The sequence below is a fragment of the Marmota monax genome, unplaced genomic scaffold (assembly GCF_021218885.2).
Source record: "Marmota monax isolate L192 unplaced genomic scaffold, Marmota_monax_Labrador192_F-V1.1 WCK01_AAM20220418_F8-fsc00222, whole genome shotgun sequence".
NCBI classification, from domain to species: Eukaryota; Metazoa; Chordata; class Mammalia; order Rodentia; family Sciuridae; genus Marmota; species Marmota monax.
The window spans coordinates 153,196-174,848 of NW_026694968.1; the positions used below are offsets into that span (position 1 = coordinate 153,196).

The following is a 21,653-nucleotide window of genomic DNA, read 5'->3' on the forward strand; positions in this document are numbered from 1 at the left end:
TTATTTAGTTTTATATAAAAGTTCTGGGTGTCCTTGGAGACTAGCACCTGTATCTCAGAGGATTATCCTGGTTGAGCCCACAAATAGATTTCCTGGTATTTGATGAAGAATGAAGCTTAGGTGCACAAAGGAATGGCCATGCTTTAAATATGAGGCTCCTCTGAGCATGGGATCTGAGAATTGGACATTCTTGAGGCAGAGGTGGAGGCTGAGGATAGGGTGGGTTAGTGTTAATTTTTTGACCTTTGCTCAATCCTAGTGTTATAGTTCTGCCAAGGTTACTGATGGAGATGGCCTCAGGTAACCTTCAGCAAGGGATTCCTGGAAGCCTCATTCATTTTCCAGCGCTGGCAAGTCCCATCTGGACAACTTCCCTCAAGAGCCTCAGCGGCCTGCCCTCTTATTTCTCCACAAAAGGAGGCTTTTGTGGGACAACAGTATCCTCCACATACTGAGAGTCCACCACAGCAATAGGCATTGCAAAAATCACTATGGTGTGGGCCTGAGGGGGCAGCGGAGAAATGGTGCTGGAAATACCAGAACAATGTAAAACCCAATCCTTGCCTCTCACTCAGTGGCATCCTGTCCACATGGGAATTAATTTACCAATAAATTAAAAAAAAAATAAAAACAAAATCCATGAAAAACGAGTAAGACTTTTCATTCAAGTAAATTAAAAGTGACAAATTCTTAAAATAGAAACAACAACAGAATCAAGGAGTGATTAAAGTGTCATAGGGCTTATAAATGAAGGGATCCTAAAAAGAGTTTAAAATTCCAAATCAGGTAATATAATAAGAATATCAATGATGACCAGGTGAAGAGAGTATAAGATACTATGAGTTTTTCAAAACTCAAAGGTTATTAAAAAATTGATCTCATTTGTTAGAATATTTGTGAGATATAACCATAATTATCCTCATGTCACAGGCAAGAAAATGGAGACTCAGAAGGGTTTAGTCATTGCATTTAGCATGTCTGATGCAGAACTAGTCTCAGGATTCAAATGTTCAAAGGAATCCTTAATCCTTCTGAGTGCAGGAGCTCATCAGCATCTTCTTCTGTATCTAGAATCCGTACTGAACTCCAGCCCTTCCTAAAAGTGTTTCTGAGGACAAATCTAGTATATTAATTATGTTACCATGGTAGCATAGTGGGGTGTTTCATAATTTTGGGAGTGTGATAAAACAGAATATTTAATATTACTCCATTTTGATAAAACCCAAGTATATTCATGGAAAAATGATATATATTAAGTTGTTGTTAACTGTTTATTTCTGGTATGTGCAACTATGGGTTATCCCCTCATAAATTATAGAAATGATTATACATTGTTTTATATTCAATTAAAAAATTCTTAAATAGTAAAAGAAGAGAAAATGTTCTGAGATTTGAAAAAACCTTCTGATTTATCTTCAGCCAACTAAGTCTGTCTTATTTACATGAAATAAAACATTTTTGTTCAAGAGTAGAAAATTCAATTTACAATAATCAGTTTATATTTTTTATCACTTTCATGTATGTTATATATACTACATTGAACTAATAATTTCTTTAATCAATTCCCTCTGTTGAACCTCTACCTTTTCTAACTTACTATTAACCAGCTTAGGACAAACACAATGGGCTAAAATGAATTAATATTAAAAGTAGACCTCCATCTCTCTAATTCTGGAAAATGGAAAAAATGCTTTCTGGAAAATTTATTCATTTTCAAGTGATATGTTTAATCAAATTGTTATTTTAAACAAGGAAAAGAAACTCACATGTTTCTTATTTTTGTATTTTAGTAGGTTTTAAAATCAGAACTGAATTTGATTTCCAGTAGGAGAGAAGTACTTTTTGGGGAGTGGGGTACGGGGGATTGACTCAGGGCCACTTGGCCACTGAGCCACATCCCCAGCCCTATTTTATATTTTATTTAGAGACAGGATCTCACTGAATTGTTTAGTGCCTTGCTTTTGCTGAAGCTGGCTTTGAACTTGCGGTCCTCCTGCCTCAGCCTCTTGAGCTGCTGGGATTACAGATGTGCGCCACTGCGCCCAGCTGGAGAGAAGTATTTTTTATAAGGATATTCTTACTTTAAGGTTGATCACAGTAATAGATGATTTTACAGAATATTTAAATAGAATGGAAAAAGAAACATTTTTTTCCTGGACTGTGGAGAGATTATTGGCTGTTCACCTGCATGGACATAACTGGAAAAAGCTGTTGTTTCTTGTTACCTGTGTCTGTAGAACAGCACAACAGTTTTAAGCTCATCATGAGGATTCTGAGAACCAAGTGTCAAAGGGTAATTAAGTTTTTAAATCAAAAAATATGTACTCTGTTTCTGGCACTGTACTAGGAATTGGGGATTCAAAGAGAATAAAAAAATCACCTGAAATGCCACCTCTTTTAGAGCATCTAGAAGTCTTTTATCTTCTCATAGAACATTTCCCCCTTCTATATAATGCTTACTACATGATTTCACAATTATTAGTTCAAGGGTTTGTACCTTTCGGTAGATGGTGAGCTTCCCTAAGGATGTCCCTGAACATGTAATGTTTGTTGGGTGAATAAATGAGTGAGCTGGCTGGGCTGTACAAAGAATGGAAAGAGAGGGAAGGAAGAGGCCAAGGTAAATTGTTACATGGAGAAGGACTGATAGCTCTGAGACCTGTAGAGATGTTCATTACCTCGGCTCTGTGTTCAGCTTCTGTCCTCGATTTTGACCAATTTGTTTGTCTCCTGCACTGAAGATTCCTTGCAGAGTCTAATTCCTGTAGAGAGGTAACTGTAGAGTCATTTAAAAAAGGATTTCCTGAAAAGATGAAGTTATAATGGGTAGGTGTTTGGGAAATCTTAGTTGGTGACAAGGAAGCTGCTATATTTTTATATTCTGACAAAATAAGATAGAAATCTATTATTCCCATTTCTCTAAGATTTGACCTTCCCCCTCCCAGAAAATAAATTGGCATTTCTTGTTCCCTCCATGGAACAAGTGCAAAAATTACTTAAGAAACAAAAATGGACCATTTTTTTTTTGTTGATGCTGGGGATCAAACCCAGGGAAATCTTCTACCACTGAGCCACATCCCCAGCCTAAAATGGATTATTTATATCAAAGACTCTGGTTCCAGAGTTGGCAGTTACCCCTTGATGCCAGCCCTCCCCTTATTCCACCATAATAGGAACCCTGGCTTTGTTTTGGCATCTAGATTCCCATTTAGAGACTATTTCCCAACTTTCCTTCCAGCTATGGTGGACAACTAAATTCTGACTAGTGGATGTTAAGAGAAGTATTGAGTACAATGTGAAGATGTCCTTACTTCCCCTGGGATTTGGGGAAGTATGTGCTTCTGTTCTTCCTTTCCCACTTCTGGTTGGCAGTAGTTTAGGTATGATAGCTAAATGCCAGCGGCCATTCTGGGCTATAAGGTGATTTTGGAAATGGAAACTGCCCACAGTGAATAGCAAGATAAGAGGTTCCTGGGTTCCTGAGAGGATATCACCCCATTTCAGTTCTGGATTAACCAATCGTTACATATTTTTGAAAGTATAAGAGAAATAAACTAATTTGATTATACTTATTTTGGATTATTTTGTTATACACAGCAGAACTGAATACTGATATAGTGACTCTGAGTCAAGGAAAATATCTTGACGATTTCTTTCAACTAAGCAGCTCACAGGTCTATCTCAGAGGATAGACAGACACACACACACACACACACAGACACACACATACACATACACATACTAAGTCCATTTATATATCATATATATGCTAAGTCTATACACACACACACACACACACACCCACCCTGAATCAGGCACTTCCCTGCCGCAGTCTGGCTGGGCACACAATCACGAGCCACCACACAGCTTGTAGATTCAAACAGCAACTCTTTATTCCCGAACTCACACCAGCCGTCTACAATCACGTTCTGGGGAAATCCACCTTCTCTGCCCAAATCCACCTCCACTGGGCTTCTATCTCCAAAATATACTGTCTGAATCCCGTGAGAACTCAAGGGGAACTCAGGCAGCAGGATACGCCCTATTCCCAGCAGGAATAAGCTTAAACCTGGAACACCCTAAACTGGAACGCCCTAAACCCAATTATCTTAAACCGGGAACACCCTAATCCGCCTTGGTCCTTGAGCAAGGTCACCTACATTCAATGTCACTGCAAAATGTCAGCAACATGGGGTACGCTGGCAAGGAAATTGTCATACCCACTTGGCTAATGGCTCCCAGCATCTCCCCCCTTCTGATTAATTAAACAACAAGCAATGTGGCTTAAGGACCGTGCCTGGTAGGTTGTCCAATTCAACATATGGTTCTTACCCGTCATCGGAAAACTGACCTTTAGGCGTCAGCCTCCTGTCTTAGGTTGATACCACTGCAATTGGATCATACCCGTCACTGACTACCGGTCCAGCATACAGCCATTGGCCCCCAAATTTTAGACCATCACTAGCAGAAGGGAGGAGGATACAGAAATGCCACAACACCAAGCCAGTTGACGGCTCCTTGGGAAAAATTGCATCACTGGTGACACCATCAGCAAAGATATGCCAGCACTACCACAACTAACATGGGGTGCGCTGGCAAGGAAATAAAAATTGCATCACTGGTTAATCACTGTCGCAGATGTAAGAATGGCCAAGCTGGAGCTCTGGATATCAGCTGTTATGGATTTGAGTCAAATCATCTTCTTTTCGATCTGTAGAAATTGTTTTAGTTAATCTCTCTGGAATCCAAATCGGCTGCTATTCTCCCTGTGGAAACACACAAACAAAACCCCGACTCCAGACAATCACTGGGTCAGGACCTTTCCATTGTCCTGTTAGAATATCTTTCCAAAGTACCTTGTGCTTATGTACATTTTTTGGATACATATGTCTTTCCGCAGCACTAAGTCCTGATGAATCCAAATTTAAAAAGTTTAGAGTAAAAAGGGTTATTTTAAGTTTATCTATGGGGGATATATACCCCTTTCCAATTCCCTCTTTTTGCTTTAATAAGTATGTCTGTATCTAATAGTTGTCTTAGCTTGTTGCATTTTCTACCTGAAATACCTTACTTGAATCCTATTATCTTCTCATTTTTTTTAAGCAATGCCTTTAAGATTAACTAAGCTTCTTTCCTCCATCATGAAGGCATTTTAAAATGGATCAAATTGATGAGTTAGCTAATGAGTTAAATACTTGGGCAATAATCATGTGTAAATCTAATGTTACATTTGATAATCATTTACCATCTAATCCTTTGTTGTCTTTTTGGTCATTGCATCCTGTAGTTTTTCCTAAAATGACAAGAAAAACACCCATCATGAATGCTCCAAATATATTCACTGATGGGTCAAATAATGGTACAGCAGCAGTAGTTACCCCTGATCAAACTTTTACATTTTTAGTACCCAAACAATCAGCTCAAAAGGTAGAGCTTAATGCAGTTTTACAAGGTTTTTTGATGTTTAAAGATTCTGTATTTAATCTATTTTCTGATAGTCAGTATGTAGTTAATGCTATAGTATCTCTTGAAGATGCTGGTAGGATTTCCCCTTCTTCTACTGTTTTCTCTTTGTTTTCCACTATACAAAGTCTAATCTGGGACAGAAAAGATCCTTTATAGGACATATTAGGGCACATACAGGATTGCCTGGAGCCCTTAGTTTAGGCAATGATTTAGCAGATAAAACTACACATGACATACATATTTTCTCTACATTTGAAGAAGCTACAAATTTTCATAAAAGGTTTCATGTTAATGCTAATACTTTACAAAAGCGTTTTAAAATAACTAAGGAACAAGCCAGACATATAATAAAACAATGTCAAAATTGTGTGACATTTTTACCACAAGTTAATCTTGGAGTCAATCCTAGAGGACTGATACCTAACCATATTTGGCAGATGGACGTCACACACTTGCCAGAATTTGGAAAATTAAAATATTTACATGTTACAATCGATACTTCTTCCGGATTTTTGATGGGCTCTCTTCATGCCGGAGAAAAAACTAAAGATGTTATAGCTCATTGCTTACAAAATTTTGCCACTGTGGGCGTTCCTAAACAGTTAAAAACTGATAATGGTCCTGGCTATACCTCTACCTCTTTTAAACAATTTTGCTCATCATTTGGTATTACTCATATAACAGGAATCCCATAAAATCCACAGGGTCAAGGCATAGTTGAAAGAGCTCATCAAACTATTAAAACATACTTATTAAAGCAAAAAGAGGGAATTGGAAGGGGGTATATATCCCCCAAAGATAAACTTAAAATAACGCTTTTTACTCTAAACTTTTAAAATTTGGATTCATCAGGACTTAGTGCTGCGGAAAGACATATGTATCCAAAAAATGTACATAAGCCTAAGGTACTTTGGAAAGATATTCTAACAGGACAATGGAAAGGTCCTGACCCAGTGATTGTCTGGAGTCGGGGTTTTGTTTGTGTGTTTCCACAGGGAGAACAGCAGCCGATTTGGATTCCAGAGAGATTAACTAAAACAATTTCTACAGATCGAAAAGAAGATGATTTGACTCAAATCCATAACAGCTGATATCCAGAGCTCCAGCTTGGCCATTCTTACATCTGCGACAGTGATTAACCAGTGATGCAATTTTTATTTCCTTGCCAGCGCACCCCATGTTAATTGTGGTAGTGCTGACATATCTTTGCTGATGGTGTCACCAGTGATGCAATTTTTCCCAAGGAGCCGTCAATTGTCTTGGTGTTGTGGCATTTCTGTATCCTCCTCCCTTCTGCTAGTGATGGTCTAAAATTTGGGGGCCAATGGCTGTATGCTGGACCGGTAGTCAGTGACGGGTATGATCCAATTGCAGTGGTATCAACCTAAGACAGGAGGCTGACGCCTAAAGGTCAGTTTTCCGATGACGGGTAAGAACCATATGTTGAATTGGACAACCTACCAGGCACGGTCCTTAAGCCACATTAACCTCACTCCCCCACTGGCACCAAGGCCAAATTTGGGGGCCAACAGAGGTGAGGCAAAGAACCTCACCCCCCCACTGGTGCATAGACCTATCCACAAGTATGGCTGTATGCTGGACCAGTAGTCAGTGACGGGTATGATTCAATTGCAGTGGTATCAACCTAAGACAGGAGGCTGATGCCTAAAGGTCAGTTTTCCGATGATGGGTAAGAACCATATGTTGAATTGGACAACCTACCAGGCACGGTCCTTAAGCCACATTGCTTGTTGTTTAATTAATCAGAAGGGGGGAGATGCTGGGAGCCATTAGCCAAGTGGGTATGACAATTTCCTTGCCAGCGTACCCCATGTTGCTGACATTTTGCAGTGACATTGAATGTAGGTGACCTTGCTCAAGGACCAAGGCGGATTAGGGTGTTCCCGGTTTAAGATAATCGGGTTTAGGGCGTTCCCAGTTTAGGTTCCAGGTTTAAGGTTTAAGCTTATTCCTGCTGGGAATAGGGCGTATCCTGCTGCCTGAGTTCCCCTTGAGTTCTCACGGGATTCAGACGGTATTTTTTGGGAGACAGAAGCCCAGTGGATGTGGATTTGGGCAGAGAAGGTGGATTTCCCCAGAACGTGATTGTAGACGGCTGGTGTGAGTTCGGGAATAAAGAGTTGCTGTTTGAATCTACAAGCTGTGTGGTGGCTCGTGATTGTGTGCCCAGCCAGACTGCGGCATTTGTTCCCAGCCAGACTGCGGATCCCCGTACGGGCCACCAAATGCCGCAGTCTGGTGAGGTCTTTGGTCAGGGAGGAATGTGATATGGGGAAGAGAGCATGGGTGCCAGGTCAGAAAGACTTGAGTGAAAATACTGAATCTGTCAACAATTTGTGTAATTTGAACTTCAGGAAAATTGTGGTTACTTAGATATCAGATACTGAGAACATGTTTGTAATACACAGTGGTAGACAGCTATCATTACATTATTAATAGGCTCTTTCATACATGAAGTTGATCAAACTCTTGCTGTTGTGATTGAGCAATGCATTTATTAAATGCTAGCTAAATGAAACACCACAAATAGGAATATAGGGGCTAAAAACAAAACCTAGTATAAAAATTTCTTTCAAGATCTAAGATATTTTTGCTCAACAATAAGTATAAAGTGATGGTTTCTACCTTTTATTTAAAAAAAAACCCTAAAAATAAATCTCTATTATTGAATAAGACTTTAAATAACTGTGTTGAGTGAGGATTCTTAATCTCAGAAAACAGAACCACAAAGGCTAATTTTAATAGAAAGGAATTTGTGACAGGGTATCAGTAGCTTCTGGAATTTCCAGGAAGACCAGAGAAGCAAGGCTGGAAGGTATCCAGCCAGGGGCACTGTAGCCCTGAGCAGGTCTAACCACTCTATCAGTTAATGGGTCTTGTGAAACTCCTTATAGCTCCTGTCCTGTGCTTGGCACCTGTGAGCTGGAGAATGAGACTAGAACCTCAGCCACATCTGCGAGAGAAGAACAAAGTCTTGGCAGCCATAATGTCTCCTTGCCTCACCTCCCAAATCTCCATGGCTCACTTAGGCCCTTAAAGTTCTTATGTTATGATTGGTAGAACTTAGGCTGCTTGTAGTATGTTAGGGGTAGGGAAGTGTAGCTTTGAAGCTTTTCAGACTATAGAATGTATACTCTGAGCATCCTAGCTTGAGTTCCCCCACAGTGTAGAGCCTAAGAAAAAGGCTTGAATGTGTGAGGTTTATTTTGGGAAGCAATCTCCGGGAATAGGAGTTGGAGATTAGGAAGAACTTTAAACCATAGATGATGGCATTAAAGTTGACAAGCTTAAGTTTTATTTTTTTAACCATGTATGGAAATATGATCTCAAGAGCTACATGAAGTTCAGTTTGGAAATAAATTCAACTGAGTCATGAGGATTAATTGTAGAAACTGTACCTGTAGGAGATGAGGAGAGTAGGCCGGGGGCGATTGCAATAGAAGACAGGGTTCCAGATAAGACAGGGGCTGTCATAAGTGAAAGAGTGGGACACATAGACTCTAACTGATGGTCCCTGATGGAGTAGTGAGGATAGTTTGAGATGGAGTTGTATATCTAGTTGCTGATTGGGAGATCAGCAATGCCTTCAACTGAGATCAAGAATACTGGAGAAGGACATCAATGTTTATAGCAGCTCAGTTCACAATAGTCAAGCTATGGACCAACCAAGGTGCCCTTTAACACATGATTGGATAAAGAAAATATGGTATATATACACAATGAAATATTACTCAGTTATGAAAAAGAATGAATTTTGCTGGTAAATGGGTGGATCTGGAGACCATCATGCTAATAAGCCAACCCTCCAAAACCAAAGGCCAAATGTTCAGTCTGATAACACACTATAAGTGGGGGAGGGAAGAAGTTCATTGGATTAGACAAAGGAGAATGAAGAGAAGGGAAGGGGACATGGGAATAGGAAAGACAGTAGAATGAATCTGAAATAACTTTCCCATGTTCACATATGAATACATGATCAATGAAATTCCACATCATGTACAACCACAAGAATGGGATTCTACTTAGAATAAGTTATACTCTAAGTATGTACAGTATGTCAAAATACACTGTACTGTCATGTGTATCTACAAAGAGCAAAAAAAATCTGCACATTGTTATTAAACAATAAGAATACTGGAGAAGGGGCAGATATGGGGTGAAAGGTGATGAATTCATCTGGTGTGTGCTAAACTGGAGGTGTAGAGTAGATCATTGGGAATGGGGGTCTTGATTCAGGGGAGAGGGCAGGGCTGAAGAGTTTTAAACATTTAAAGGGAGGGTGAAAGAAAAGGAAACAGCAGAGAAGACGGAGCATCCCCACACCTCCTTGCCAGACCAGACAGGCTTGCCATTTGCAAGTTCCTTGTACCAGATCTGTAGGCACAGTCCTGCTTCCTCTCTTCCCAGGTGCTGGAACTGCCAATTCCCAGTCCCTGGAAGTTATGTGCTCCAGAGAGAGGTGGTGTTCCTAGCTGCTTTGAATTCCTCTCGGTCCCTGAAGATAAGCAACCCTGTCTTTGTATTTATTGTTTGTTTATTTTTAAAGTACATTTTACTCCTAATCACTGTTGCTTAATATAATGGCAATAACAAAGTTAATAAACCCGTAAGATTTAGAGAATCTTAAAAAATTCATATAGTTTTTATTTCCACTTTGTGTTCCTGACTCCTTTGCTCGGGTAGTAACTGGAATTCCGCTTGAATCCCTGCCTTTTTTTTTCACTCCTGAGGTAGAAGATCTGAATCCTCCTCTCTCGGCCTGAGTCTCCTTTCCAGAGGGACTGTATAATGACCCACTTTCTGGCACAGGCCTTAAGAATGCAGTCTGGACTAAAAGATATACCTCTCTATTCCCACAAGGGCAATTTGGAGGAACCTCCACACCCAGTGGCTGGCTCATTCTCTTGGTTTCTGTTCTGGGTAGGAGTAGGACTGATTCTCTCAGTGGATCAAGGGAATTTCAAGAAGGAGTTGGTTGTCAACAACAACTAATGCTTTGTTGACTCAGGTGAAGATTGAGAAGAGGCTGATTAGCAGCCATGAAGTGACTGGAATCCCTGAGGAAGTGACTTCACAGGAGTGCTGGGGTTTGGTACGCTCGTCCTGCTTTTGGTTAGGCAAGGTAATGATCCTTTGATAGGGAAAACATCTCAATTTCTATGAAAAATATAAGCACTGTGTGTGTATGTGTATGTGTGTGTGTGTGTGTGTGTGTGTGTGAGAGAGAAAGAGAGAGAGAGAGAGAGGAAGGATTAGAATGGCTTCAAACCTGATTACCATTTTGTAGTCACAAGGAGTGAAAGAGAATCCATGGGAACTCAGAGGAAATATTTCAGAAAAATGTGTGCCTTGACATGGTAATATTGCATATACTGGCGTATAAAGAAACAAACGTTTTTTTCCTTAGGCACGTGGCTGTTATACAAGACAAGTCTCTTTACTATCATAAATTTAACTTTAAAAAGCACATCACCATGGTATAAGTTTCTTGCTGAAAGCATCACAATATTCACCAACTTTGTCTCTAACCCATCTCCCATCTCCCTCCTGACAAGTGAGCACTGGCATTTTACCTACCTCACTGGATGAACATGGTATGCATTTTTTTTAATAAAAAGAAAAATTCTGATTTTTTTCAAATGTTATTAAAATGTTCAAAATAAAAAGACCAAGGCCCCCTTTTTTGAAAAAAAAAAGTTTGAAAAAGGTGATTTTTTTTTCTTTTTTTTTTAAATTGATTTTTTAAAAATAAATGACAGCAGAATGCATTACAATTCTTATTGCACATATAGAGCAAAATTTTTATATTTCTGATTGTATATAAAGTATGTTCACACCAATTCATGTCTTCATACATGTACTTTGGATAATGATGTCCATCACATTGCACCATCATTGCTAACTCCCTGCCCCCTCCCTTCCCTTCCTACTCCTCTGCCTTGTCTAGAGTTTGTCTATTCCTCACATACTCCCACTCCCTACCCCACTATGAGTCAGTCATCTTATATCAGAGAAAACATTTGGCATTTGTTTTTTGGGATTGGCTAACTTCACTTAGCATCGTCTTATCCAATGCCATCCATTTACCTGCAAATGCCATGATTTTATTCTCTTTTATTGCTGAGTAATATTCCATTGTGTATATATGCCACATTTTTTCTTTATCCATTCATCTACTGAAGGGCATCTAGGTTGGCTCCACAGTTTAGCCATTGTGACTTGTGCTTCTATAAACATTGATGTGGCTGTGTCCCTGTAGTATGCTGATTTTAAGTCCTTTGGGTATAGGCTGAGGAGAGGGATAGCTGGGCCAAATGGTGGTTCCATTCCCAGTTTTCTAAGAAATCTCCATACTGCTTTCCATATTGGCTCCACCAATTTGCAGTCCTACTACCAGAAAAGGGTGAAAATTTACTGGGCTAGTTAAGAAGAAATTTCAAGCATCTCAATGCAGAATAATCTTAATATCAAAGGCAGGAAGATGTAGTGGGCAATGAAGAATTGGAGAGACCGAATTATCATTGCTGGGACGCTACTCCGTGTTAAACATTGTGTGTGGTGTCTGTTCTACTGTCTTTGGTTACCTTTCCTGCCATTGGTTCTCCATATTGGCTTTTCCCTGTGGAGAATAACAAGCCATAGAGGAAGCAAACATCCAGGATCAGAAGCTTAGAAGAAGGTCCAATAAAACCTGAAGGAATTGAACATGCGTCTTTGCAGGAGAAAATGGAGTAGGGAATATTTAAGGTAAAGGGAGAAACATTAAGAGGCAATTTCTCCTTTCTCTCTGTCATTTGTAAAACAACTATTTATGTGATTTCACAATGCTCTGAAGCCCTAACCCTCAGAGTAACTTGAACCTGACAGAAGAGGGAGAACATGTGTGGTTTGAGTATTTGGCCCCCCAATATAAGCTCATAAATAGTTCTTGAAAGAAAAAGATTGTTGTCTCTGTCTTAGTGCCATCTTCTTGGAAACTTTTGCACCTTGATAGTCAAGTGGAGGAAGAAGCAAGTGTGCAGGCTGAAGCGCACAAGAAGAAAGATGAGGCAGAGGCCCACGTAAACTAATTTGTGCGTGATGGAGGCCAAAGGAGTAGAAATAAGGAATGCCAGAGGCTGGGGACATTGGTACAGGTTGTTGCACTGCCTGCTACTGTCCAGATTTTATCTTGGTGGATTTAGAACTTATATCACCATCTCATTGTCAAGACCAACTTTGAGAGAAGACCCACTTTGCTCATAACAACTCCTGTTGGTACTTTTGCCTAGGAACTTTGGCATTCTGGACTACTTCATTTCTCTACTGTACCCAGTGTAATATGTTACAATAAATCATCTCTTCTGCCTTTTAAAAAGAAAAAGATTGTAAGATTAATAATTGGCCTCTATTTCTCTTTCTCTTCCCTTCCTCTCTTGTATCCACCCCTCTTTCCTTCCCTCCCTCCCTACTTTTTTACCAGCTATTTAGTGCACACTTCCTAGATTTTAGGCCTTCTCCTAGACACAGAGAACATGAAGTTCTTGTGTTTGAGGCCCACAGTTCTTCCACAGCCTGATAGAACCAGCACAGAGATAAATATAGATTGCTCTAGTGACCAGAGGTGGGTCATCTAATTCAGAAATAAACTGGTGTAGGGCAAGACTCTGAGTTATGATGATTGTGGGGACAACAATCTGTTCATGAAGAACAGATTGAAGTGGATGAGGGGATAAGAAATAAGGAGGAGGCTGGAAAGGTACGTAGGTTACTGGCTGGTACATCTAGGTAAGTGGTAAATATAATAGAAGAATTGTTTGGGGAGAAAAGATAATTTAATATTAGGTATATTGAGTTTAAGGTATAATAAGACATTTAAACAGTTACAAATTTGGCTATTGTGTATTCTAGTTTAAAGAACAGGGAGATGTTTGGTCTAAATGCAGTTTACTGCATATATAATATTTATTAACTCTGATGGACCAGTAATAAATAATAATGTGATGGCAGAATAAGCCTCTCTGCCCCTTCACATTCTTTGTCCCTGCAAATTCTTACTCCAGATGTACAGAATCTTATAATATGGAAAACACTTCAAGTTATGCTGTGAGATGCAGTCATTCTTAGCTAGAGATGGGTTTGTGGGTCCCACATGGAAGACTCTGGAAACCCAGACTTGCTCTTGTGAAGGGCTGTGGGTGCTCACCAAGAAGAGAGATAGATATGATCCAGACCACATGGGGACATGCTGGTATGGTGGAACTGGAACCCTGACAGAGGACAGAAGGGTAGAAAAGGGAAGATGATTGGAGAGCTAGCAAAGAGCGTCCTATGTTCCCATCCAAGGATGACTGTGTATGAACTGAAGGGGACATAAAAGGGAAAGAGATGCTTTGCACCATCTTCTGGTTGAAGTTATATTATTACTGACAATGAGCTATACTTTTTGAGCCTTCCGGATATTTTGGTGCTCAGTGCATGATAATAATAGATAACATTTAGTGAGCTAGTTATTAGTGCATTCCAAAGCACTATGCTAATTTTTCATATTCATTATTACACTTGGTTCTCACATTAACTTCACGACACGGGTATTGTTACTTCCATTTTGCAGACAAGGAAGCTGAGACTCTTGATAGTTGCTTGTTGGAGGAAAAACAGGTAATGAGTGATGAAACAAGGAATTCAAAGTCAGTGTCCACATCTTCAACTATTATATTCTTTTAAAGTTCATTAGGATAAAGATGGGCTATGGTGGGTCAGGGACTGTATAGAGGAAGAAGAGCAGAAGTCTGAAGAAGAGGGGTTGGGAAACAGTGATCTTCAAAAGGGTGAGTAGGTAGTGAAGAGCCATCAGAGGAGACTCAGGAGTAACTGTAGAAGGAAGAGAAAAGTCAGAAAGGAGAGTTGTCATGGCAGCTAAGGAAATGGAGTTTTGATAAGAAGTTGGCAACCAATGCTACAAAGAGGCCAAGTAAGGTAAGTATGAAAAGATCTCCATTGAACTTGACAAGTGTCACAGCGATTGGCCTTGACAATCTTAGCTAAAACCAGATTGGAACCAGTTAAGGAGAAAATGGGAATAGAGGACATAGAAGAAGGAATTGCTGATGACTCCAAATAGAAATTTGGCTATAAAGAGCAGGAAGGAGTAGAGTTGGAGGGGAAGGTCAAGTTGAAAGTCCCTAATGTCTTTTAGGATGAAGAGACTTGTGACTAACTTTATGTGCTGATTGAGTAGAGAAGGGCTAGATGGTATAGGGATAGAGAGAGGAGAGAGGAGAGAGGAGAGAGGAGAGATGAGAGAGAGAGAGAGAGAGAGAGAGAGAGAGAGAGAGAGAGAGAGAGAGACAGGGTTGGGGAGGCAGGTACTTTTGAGCACAAAACACAAGCTGCAGAGCACAGGAGGAACAGTCCTAGGTAAAAGCAACATCTTTTCATTGCTGAGACAGAAGGATGTGGGCAAGGTTTAGATGATCTAGGAGGTCTATGAAGCTTCAGGCCTGATGTTTTCTAATTGCTCTGAAAGAAAAGGAAATAAAGTTATCTGTTGAGAGGGAGAGTAGAAGAGGTAGGATTGGGGTGAAAACAAAGTAAGTTGCTACCTAAGGTTGGTGGTCATGGATTTTCTTAGCAGCTCAAGTGTGGGACTCATTCTCTATCATGAGACACTTAAGTGGTTCTAAATTTCCACTGTCATAAACGGAACAGAGAAGAAATGATTATCTGAAAATGAACTGGAGGGTGAGGATGTAGCTCAGCAGTAGAACCCTTGCCTAGCATGCCTGAGGCCCTGGGTTCAATTCTCAGCATTGCAAAACAAAAACAAACAAACAAAAAAGCTTGAATTTTTTAAAATAGGAAAAAAACTTCAATAATTCTCAAGATGGATAGCTTCAAAATTACCCAAGAAGGACAGCTTCAAAATTAGTAATATTTGAAAAAATACATATTGGTAACCAGTATCAATATTTTTCAATCAAATTTTTATATCAACTCAATTCTTTCATTTTGACAAAGTCAAGTACAATTACTGTATCTCCTAACCAAATTAACTTTTGGTTAGGTTGCTTGCGGTTGGGTTTTATAGGACAGATATAAAATTTGAATAAACAAAAGAGCTTGTTGGCCCATCATATTTAAGCAACTTCACTTATCCATAGCACTTTTTGGTGTAAGACAGGAGGTTTTTGATAATTGGAAAAAGAAGAACTTTCAGTAGCTATTCAGGTGGCTATTTCTATTTGGAAACAGAAGTGCCAATTACCTGTCCAGAGATCTCAGAGGTAGCAGTATCACATTTTCTGACTGTTCAGTGGGTCTGAGTTCTAGGAATCTCCCAGAGCTCCCAGAGTCAGTGTGAGAATCACTATTGTAAAGAAATTATCTACATTATAAAATTTGAACAGTAAATATTCCTACCAGTTAGTAAGAGTGGACAAAATATATAAATATGAAATTTTAATAAACTTTAGGGACTTCTAAAATAGCAATTACTTAAATAGGATTCTATATTTTTTTCTCTCTGAAATTCAGTTTATAAAAATGGGGACTAAGTTTGTGCAGGAAAAAGCATATAGCAGTAATAAGTATATAAAATTTTCTGTTTGCTGGATTTTGTTATATGAGCCCTATTAACTTAGAACTTATTTCTCTTTACTACTCCCTAAACTGATAGAAAAATCATAGGAAATATAAATCAAATACAAGTTCTGTACATAACCCAGGCATAAGTGGGTAAAAAAGTGAAGCCCTTATTGCATATTGAAGTACACACTACTAAATGATTTGGGAAGCTGAGGCAGGAGAATCACAAGTTTGAGGCCAGCCTCAACAACTGGGGCTGGGGATGTAGCTCAGTGGTAAATTGCCTCTGAATTCAATCCCCAGTGCTTTCTTGCTCTCTCTCTCCCTCTCGCTCCTATTTTTTCTCTCTCTCTCTTCTCTTCTTTTATTTCCTTCCTTCCTTCCTTCCTTCCTTCCTTCCTTCCTTCCTTCTTTTTCCTCTGCCTTTTCTCCGATGAGTTGTTAATCTAGTCTCTAAATTTGGAGTCATTTTCCTTTAATGGAAAGATCCAGAAGCCATTTTGTTTCCCCATTTTTATGTTGCATGTGCATGGAAGCCTTCAGCAGGATCTTCCAAATATGCAGCACACTGGGGCGGGCTCAGTGGGAAGCAAGGTTGGGGGCATAGGGACTACGGAATGATGGGAGCCCTGAAAAGGCTGTGCCACTGATCTTTCTACATGCTCTGGAGTCTTTCTGAATCCTTCATAGATCCTCCTTTGGCACTTGAAGTGGAAGTAGGATATCTACACTTTTCACCATTACTTAAGATTTATTTAAAGGCTTTATTTTGGAAATTGCTTCCCTTTGCCTATGTATTCTTTTATTTAGAGGATCTGTACTAAACATCTAAAATGTTAGATTTTTAAATCAAAGAATGTGTGGCAATTGTAAATTTTTGTCCATATTTAGTACCATCAGAATTCAGATAAGTTTTCTTTTCTTTTTTTAGTTATTGATGGACCTTTATTTTATTTATTTATATGTGGTGCTGAGAATTGGACCAAGTGCCTCACATATGCTAGGCAAGTGCTCTACCACTGAGCTACAAACCCAGCCACAGATAAATTTTCTTAATAGCATTTTTTATTTAAACTTATTATTCTGATCCAATTAGCTCCTATTTTGCTCCTTGGCAATTTCTACCTTAAATCCTATCTAGAAACCTCTACTTGAAGGACATACTTTTCTTTATAAAATTTTCAAAATGTTTCATTTATCATAGTTTATTACCACAGACCCTCCTTTTAATATTTGCTATTCTCTTAACATCTGGTCTAACAAAGTAACAATTGTGTGGTTAATAAGCATGGTGTGAAATTATTGGATTCCACTGATATCAGGACTTCTTAGTGATGATGCTAACTCCTCCTTAGCAAGAGGGACTCAGTTCAACACTGTAAATCATGACTGCAGAGAGGCATTTGAATTATGTTTCCCCTGGGCAAGGGTGAAAAGTCAGAGTAAGATTGATATTGGATTCTCTACCTTTATTTTTTTCCCTCATTGAGTGTGAATCAGCCATCAATCTCCAGTTAAGAATTTTTCTTGTAAAAAAATTTGTAAGGGCTGGGTGTGGTGGCACATGCTTGTAATCCCAGTGACTCAGGAAGCTGAGACAGGAGGATCACAAGTTCAAAGCCAGCCTCAGCAACTTAGTGAGGTCCTGCAACTTAGTGAGACTGTGTTCAAAATAAAAAAGTGAAAAGGGGTGGGGATGTGGCTTAGTGGTTAAGCGCTATTGGTTTTAATCCCTGGTACAAAGAGACAAACAAACAAACAAACAAAACCCCCCAAAACTGCAAGGTAATTTCTTCACTTGAGAGTCTTCAAAGTTGTCCCTCTCTCGTTATCTAAACAATATTTGATGAATAGTATAGGATAAGTCTGATATTCAAAAACTACCCCAAAATATTGTGTCCCACGAGGTAAACTTGCCTTTGAGATAAGTTTATCTCCAATATCAATCTCACTCTGACTTTTCACCCTTGCCCAGGGGAAAAAAAATTAAGGTTGTTGCCCATAGGAGCTAACAGTTTATTGGAGAAACAAATAAGTATTAAGTCCCGCAGTAGTGCTGTCTTAGGGGTCCCAAAAAGCTTCACAATGGCAGTGGTGTTCAGTAGATTAGGCATGGAAGGAGGACTAGGACTTTGTTGGGCAGTATGGAAAATAATGTTTGAAAATTGATAAAAATCTGGTTATTTAATGATAGGAAGTCTTATAATATTCCAAGTTAATTGCTTAAAATGGGCAGAGACAGATTGTAGAGTAAATGGACACATGTTAGGTTCTCTTTCTGACCTACAGTAAATCTCCATTCTCTGGTTACTGATTTTGCCGTCTCCCTGACTACATGGGCCTGTTGGCAGCCATATTTTGCACAGGGCTGTGAAGCTCTGGATATGTTGATTGGACCAGAGCTGGCATGTGATCAAATTGGGGTCAAGACTTTTCTCCGGCTCTGGCCATATAGATTAACTTACAAGCTCACTGGTCAGCATCCTACCTCAGAGAATTAGGTTTGGGGGAGAGAGAGAAAGAGTGTGAATGATAGTGAGATAAACACCATAGATAAAAATGAACTCAAAGTGGATCATGGAAAGCTATAAAACTTCTAGAAGAAAGCATTAGAGAATCTTTGTGTCCTTGGCTTTGGCAAAGATTTATTTGACAGGATGTACTAAGTAGGGGCCATAGTAGAAAAAAATTTGATAAATTGGATTTCATAAACATGAAAAGCTGCTTTTTGAGATATGCTAACAAGAAAAGCAAAAGACAAGCCACTGTCTCAGAGACACTGTTTGCAAAACACATATTTGATAAAGGACTCAAATCTAGAATATGTAGAAAATTCTTAATAAAATTTTTTTTAATAAGAAGACAAACAACCCTCCAAAAGTTGACAAAAGAGTTAAACCCTTCACCAAAGAAGAACTATGAATGGCAAATAAAAACATGAGTCAATGCTAAACACCACTATTTATTAAGAAAATACAAATTAAAGCCACAGTGGGATCCCATGGTGTTATCTATGAGAATGGCTAAAATTAAAAAGACCAAGTGTTTGACAGGATGTGAAGCTGTTGGAATGTTGATGCACTACTGGAGAAACATGGGCTGGTATGGCTACTTTGGAAAGCAGTTTGAGTTTCTTATAAAATTAAACATACACTTAAAATGTGACCCACTAATCCCATTTCTAAGTATTTACTCAGGAGAAATGAAAACATTGATATATGTTCACATAAAGACCTGTACATGAATGTTCATGGTAGCTTGATTCATAATAGCCCCAAATTGGAAACAATCCAAATGTCCATCAACAATGGATAAACAAATTGTGGTATGTTTTCACAATGTCATATTAATGTGTGACACAAAAGAACTAACTACCAATATCCAGAACAGCAATGGGCTCTCCAAAACATTATCTTGGGTGAAAAAGTCATACTACAGATGGTATGGCTTCACTTGTATGAGATTCTAGAAAAGCTAAATAGCTAGGAATAGAAAAACATCAGTGATTCCAGGGCTAAATGCTGGTAGATGGGATTAATTGATAACAGCTCAGAGGAACTTTGGGGATGATGGAAATTTTCTATATTTTAAATATTATCACTGTGTGACGTATACATTTATGAAAACTCATGAATTAGATACTTAAATACTACATTATCATATATAAATGATACCCCATTAAAATTGACACACCCCTGAAAAAAAAAAAAAGCGTGTGAGTGGATCCAGGTGCCTAGGAGATAAACCTGGGGACTGGTAGTATCCTGTCTTCTGCTATGTGAATAGTAAAGCAGCAAAGTAGAAAAATATTGTCTGCAGAAAGTAGAAGATGAGTCGATGTGCAGAAACGCCAAAAGAGGATGTGGAGAGAGATTTCTAAAGTTGTTTGAATTCTTAGCTCAAACACATACCTGGGACTTGGCTGTATTCCTGCCCCGGGCTCCCTGAGCCTCTCTTTTTGGTCTAAGCTATCTCAATGGATTACAGTCACTTGCAATAAAAGGAGTCGTAATTAACAAGGAAACAGACACCTTTGTAATCTCCAGGGGCAGAGAATTTCTTGGCACTTTCCATAAGGAATGTATGTTTGAGAAGTTTTTCTTGTTAAGAGTTCCTGAGAAGAATTGTAGCAAGTGGAGTTGGGACCCTACATTCTAGGCCTGTCTCCTGAACAGGCCTTGATCTCCTTGATCATGCTAGTTGTAAGATCATACTAGTTATATGATCTCAGGCAAATCTCCTTGATTCACTGGACTTCTCTTTTCTCACATGTAAAAGGAGGAATGAATACGTGGCTTGTGAAACTTTTAATTCAAATTAGCTACATGTTTAAAACAAGTACAAGTGGAACTGCTCTGGATGATGTGGAGGGGGGCCTCAAGCCTACTTACTTGGAGGTTCAGGAGTGCAGGAGAAATACAGTTTATGTGAATGCATTGTTGTGTTGGGAGATTAAAGAGTGGGAAGTCATCTGTATTCATTGGAATGTAAATATAGGAACTAAGAATGTAAGCATACCTCTAAAATGATGGCAGAGGAAACTGGACCTAAAAATAAATGTTTGGAGTTGAAGTAGAAGCAGGGCAGCTGAGAGAGTGTTGAGAGCAAACTGATCTGTTACTCTTCATCCTAGGGCTCTGCTCCTTTTCTACACAGGGCTCATGTGCAACTCCTAATAGAGTCATGAGTCCATGAGGGTGGCAGCCAAATATGGCTTGTTTACTAATTCTTTTGTGCTCCTATCCCCATCCCTGCCCAGTTCATCTCAAAGTTCCTCTGATACCAACAGAAGAAACCAGGACTCTCTGGATGTTCTAATACCTGCAAGAAGCCCTTTCTTCTCAGGAGCACCAAGCAGCTGCTGTCAACTTCTCTTTTTCCTCTACTCCTGGTTCTCTAGGTCTAAGAGTCAAAGTCTAGTCACACTAACTGGCAGAGATGGCTAGCCTTCCATTTTTTGTTTGTGTTCCTCCTTCCATTATGTTATTGACAAGTAGTTGCCCTGCCAAGAACATTTCTCAGCACTCCTTGCTTCTTAGCACTCCTTTGCTTTTGAGCAAAAACGATGTGCGTTATTTTTGGATTTTTTTCTGTCATTCGCTGCTTTGACCCCAGATCTACTTCCTGCTCTGCCCCCTCTGTAGGGAATTGGTTCCTGCCAACTGCAGTTTCCTAGACTTCCTTGTCTTTCTCTGGCTAGATTGGGCCAGTGGAGGCACTGGCAGGATATTAGAGAAAGAGAGGAAGGGAGAAAGGGAGAAAAGGTCATTTTAGGCCAGATCTTGTGGCTTCAGGTGACATCTCTGTGGTCTCAGCTCTTAATGAACAATCCCCTTTTCCCATGGTCTGAGTTGTCCATTAACCCTCTCTGTGGTTCAAAGGAGTAAATGAAGCATAAAACAGGAGTGGGAGTAGCTTCCTGCTGATGCTAATCTCTAGATTGCCTCATATCCTCTCTTAGGCTTTTCTGTTCTTGCAATTGCCCGTATTAAATTGCCTCTATCAGATTATCTGTCCTGGGCTTCATTTTCATGCTAAGATCTTGACCAACATGCAGGCCAAAGTGGGTAAGAAGCAGGTATGCTCTCTATTCTCATGTG

General features: G+C 39.4%; 1 long non-coding RNA gene across 1 annotated transcript in view; it reads left to right on the plus strand.

The window, feature by feature from the left end:
* LOC124081273 (uncharacterized) overlaps nucleotides 1-21,653 on the plus strand; it is a 135,968-nt gene that overhangs the window by 41,860 nt on the left and 72,455 nt on the right. The window lies entirely within an intron of this gene.